At 37.3% G+C, this 4,677-nt stretch overlaps 1 protein-coding gene across 3 annotated transcripts in view; it reads right to left on the reverse strand.

Annotated features, from left to right (window-relative positions):
• LOC112762609 (UPF0481 protein At3g47200) overlaps positions 1-886 on the reverse strand; it is a 10,484-nt gene extending 9,598 nt beyond the window's left edge. For all 3 annotated transcript variants that reach the window (XM_025808484.3, XM_029294365.2, XM_072222182.1), the window contains exon 1: positions 532-886. The gene's annotated coding sequence lies outside the window, so the exon portion shown is untranslated. The remainder of the gene's footprint in view (positions 1-531) is intronic.
• Positions 887-4,677: the final 3,791 nt, after the last annotated feature.

Below are 4,677 nucleotides of genomic sequence, written 5' to 3' on the forward strand. Positions count from 1 at the left end.
AAATTGTCTCATAAATTTTTCGCTATTGAGTTCAAACTGATTCAGACTGAAAGTGTGTTTTAAAAAGGTTATTTAATCAAAGTAAAAGAAAGTCATAAATTCAACCCCCTTTTCTAAGCCTTCTACAACTTTTAACCTTTTTTCACTATAATAAAATTATTAACCTTTTTAAAATAGGTGAATTTAAACTATTTTGTCGTAACCAAGTTGTTAACCTTGCCAAAATTTAGCACATTTTTTCGAACAATAATACACGGGTGTTTTTTCTTGAACTGTAAATATTTCACTACTATCACTCAAATTATTAATTCCATATTAATCAAATTCTTAAATACCAACCTCATCACCATAGATCTTACTTTTCATTAATATTAAGATGATAACTATATGAAAGGTTAAAAAAGAACATATTGCTAAGACAGTAGATTTAACAGCACGATCATTGCTTCAATAATAAATAAATAAATAAATATTAGACATGAACAGTAGTATAGAACTTAGTAAGAAAGTGAAATGTGCAATTTTACTCACAGCAAGATGCTGCAGCCTCACACTGTGATGATCCTTCAATAATTTTGTCCACCAGAAAGTGAAAGATAGTGTGCCTGAATTTGCTCAGTGTCTATACCAAATTCTTTCTTTCAATGGGAAGTATTGGATGGAAGCTAAGCTTGGCACTGAAAGTATTGGTTTATATAAGCAAATATTAAAAGCAAAAGGAAGGATTCTTTGCAATCAATGGGACGACTTGGATTCATGAGTTGACCTTGACCCAAGCTATACATAATATCCTTAATACTGAGTAATCAAAGCGCACTATTTTTTGGTTACTTAACATTGTTGAATTGAATTAATATTTAGGTGAATTCTATCCCACCCATTAATGTTTTGAAGGTACTATATATACTGTGTCTCCGTTCTGGCAATTGGGCTAGGAATTAAAAGAGGGTCCTATATGTCTTGGCCATAACTAACGTCTAACGAGGTCAATAGCTGCCTGGTTAACTAACCATGTGGTCAAGTGAAGATGGGCTAAATCAAGAATGAAAAGATTATGGTGCGTTTAGTTTTGCATTTTTATATTTATTTTTAGTATTTTTGTTGTTTGAATTTTATAAAAAAAAATAAAAATAAAAAATAAAAATAAAAAATAAAATTTTATTATTTTTATTTTTTATAAAATCTAAAAAAAATACTAAATAAAAACAGAAAATAAATATACAAACCAAACACATTTTAAAATTTTTTTTGTATTTTTCTTTTAATACAAACAAAAACCAAAGTCAAATTGAATTATATATAGGATACTTCCTTATTAAGAGTACAAATTATTGACTCTCTAGAAATCTATAATTTAATAGAGAATTCTTGGTTCTAAGTTCAAAGTTCTAACTCTCGCCCCCAACTCACCAGGCACATTCTCCAAGGTAATTTCCCTTGATCTTTTGAGGAAATATTGGCATTATATATCTGTTAGAATTCGAAAAATATCAAGCGACTAATATATATTTTTTTTGTCTTGTATTTAAATTAATACTAATTAATTTTCTATTTTATTTTACTAAAAGTGTTAGTTTTCTACTATTTTTCTATTATCCCTACATGATAAAAGTATAAAATTGTAATTATAATAATTTTATTATTAAGGAATAATTTGCATCGAAACTGAAACGAACTAATTAAATAACTTACGTAAAAATTGATCAAATTAATATACCACCAAAATAGATTAAAAAAATAACATTAATATTTTAACGTAGAAAAATTTTTTAATTAAATAAAATAAAATATATAAATCAATATTTTAAAATATATCTATAGTTAACTATAATTACTGTTCATGTTCTGACCTAAGTAAGACAAAAAATGCCCAATCCAAAGGTTGGCTTTCACCATCTACTCTACCTCTTTAAAGAAGTCCGGTTCGACATTAGATGGCAGAGAACGCTTATTCAAATAAGTAACTACCCCCTAAAATCTCTCATCTACTTCTAGAAGAGATATCCCAACAACCATAAGATAAATGGATGGTTATCCTCCTTCAGAAGTGGAACTACTCCAACGATGGTTCTTGGATCATCACCTATTAATACACTGACACACTTAGGTAAAGCTAAGTTCCAATACTCTTAAACCTGCTTATCCCTTTGCTAACTTAGGCATCGGAGTGTCTTTGCAGGTACCACCCCCCATTCTTTCACATACATAACTCGGACGGAGGCTCCCAGACATAAGACAAGTCGGAGTCCACGTTCCTCGCCGTTTGGGCCTTTAATCCAAGCCCAATCTACCAGTCTCAGGTTACCCACGTAACATTGGCGCCATCGCCGGGAACTTGGGAGATCAACTCATAATGGCGGACGACCAGAACGAGGACGGACATACTGCATCTGGATCTGAGCAAGAGCATCAAGATGCAGTTAACAACGACAGAGCCATAATATCTCTGCAAGGAGCGGATAGACAACACAGAGAAGGTCCCTCAGGCGTGAAAGACCCAAGGAGAATCTCCTCTGAGGTACACGAACCAGAGAAGGAGGGGCAACCTCATGCCGCCGATCTCATGGGGTTGCTCCACGGTCACCAAGGACGGCTAGAGCACCTGGAACAAGAACTGGAACAACAGCGAGAAGCAGAGAGAAACCTAAGGCGAGAAGTTGAGCGACGAAAAAAGCTTGAAGAAAAGCTCTCAAGATTAGAATCCAGTATCCAAGGTAGGAACTTTTGCGCTGACCGAGAAGATACCCCATTGGGGGGAGAAGATCCATTCAGTGAAGACATCATGAGGGCAAAAGTTCCAAAGAACTTCAAAAGCCTTGACATGGATCTGTACGACCGAACTACCGACCCGAAGCATCACCTGAGAAACTTCAACAGTCGGATGTATCTAGCTGACACCTCTGATGCCACCCGCTGCAAATCCTTTTCAACAACTTTGACAAATGCGGCAATGAAGTGGTTCGATAGCCTCCCCCAAGGTCGGTCACCAGCTTTGACGACCTATCGCGTAAGTTTCTCGTGCGATTTTCAATTCAGAAGGACAAAGTCAAGCACGCGCCTAGTCTCCTGGGAGTAAAACAGGAGATCGGAGAATCTTGAGAGACTACATAGAAAGGTTCAACAAGGGGTGCCTAGAAATTCAAGACCTGCCTACAGAAGCAGTAATCATGGGCCTAGTAAACGGGCTTCGAGAAGGATCCTTCTCTTAGTCCATCTCAAAAAGGCATCCGACTTCTTTGAGCGATGTACAAGAAAGAGCGAAAAAGTACATCAACATGAAAAAAATGCCAGACTGCGGGAGTTGAGCTGGCGATTTGGGCACCCTCTGCCATCAAGGGAAAAAGAGAAGGAGCCCAAGAAGAAATAAGAAGTCGGGTCTGAAAGGCCCAAAATATATCACTCTTACACTCCTCTACGAGTTTTTCTGGTTGATATCTACAAGAAAATTTGTCACACTGAAAAGCTACCTCCCCCTCGGCCCGTCAAGAACAAAAACGGGGGAGTCGTAGCAAATACTGTGAATATCACAAGTTATATGGACACTCTACCAATGATTGTTACAACTTAAAAAATGTGATAGAAAAGCTAGCCAAGGAAGGTCGGCTTGATAGATATCTCACGGAAAGGTCGGACAATCATGCAAAAAGAAAACGAGATGAGGAAGATCGGAGAGATCCGACACCACTAGGGGTGCACATGGGCCGGGTGAAACCGGGTTTCATGTGACCTAGCCCGAAATATACATCGGGTCTATTTATTAGACCCGAACCCGACCCTAGACCCGATGAAACCAACACACTTTCGGGCCACAATTATACCGGGTAAAAACCGGATAAAAACCGGGCCGTTAACATTACATTACGTTGATACCTTCTTGTAAGCTAACATGTAAATATATTTAAATTTCCAAGACTCCAACTATTATTTGACATGGTAAAATTCACTTAGAAAAATATAACAAAAACCAACCCTTCTTCAAAATTAAAGCATAACCACAATCAATACTAAAACATAACCACAATCAATACTAACATTGTCTAATAACACCAAATATTTAAATCAATACAAATAACACAATATTATACATTAGTCTAAAGTCTTATGCATTCTAAACATAAAACATTAACTTATAGTCTTATAATGACTAATAACACAAAATATTAAGGTTTACAATACTTAAATTCCACATAAGAAAAGCCATGATCTATCACTAATAGCACAAAATATTAATTGTGTATGATAACCAGGCCACCAGGCCGAGTTCGGGTGACCCGAGCTGTGGCCCGGACCTGACCCGAAATAATGACCGGGTCTATTTTTGAGACCCTTACCCGGTCCTAAACCAGGTGAAATCACACCAAATTAGCCCCTAAAGTGTTCGGGCCAGGCCGGGTCTTCGGATCGGGCTGGGCCATGTGCACCCCTAGCCACCACGAACCCCGGAATGACATATACATGTGATCTTGGGAGGGTTTGCTAGAGGAAGACTCACAAAATCGTCTCATAAAAGACATCTTAAGGAAGTTTACCAGGTCGGGAGCGAACTACCCGACCTCCCAACCATTTGTTTTGCCAAAGAAGATGGGCAGGGTATTGTTCCCGGACATGACAATCCGGTGGTAATTACCATGATTCTCGCCAACGCTTATCTACACAGAACCCTGGTGGATCAGAAAA

The sequence above is a fragment of the Arachis hypogaea genome, chromosome 17 (genome assembly GCF_003086295.3).
Source record: "Arachis hypogaea cultivar Tifrunner chromosome 17, arahy.Tifrunner.gnm2.J5K5, whole genome shotgun sequence".
In the NCBI taxonomy this organism is placed as follows: Eukaryota; Viridiplantae; Streptophyta; class Magnoliopsida; order Fabales; family Fabaceae; genus Arachis; species Arachis hypogaea.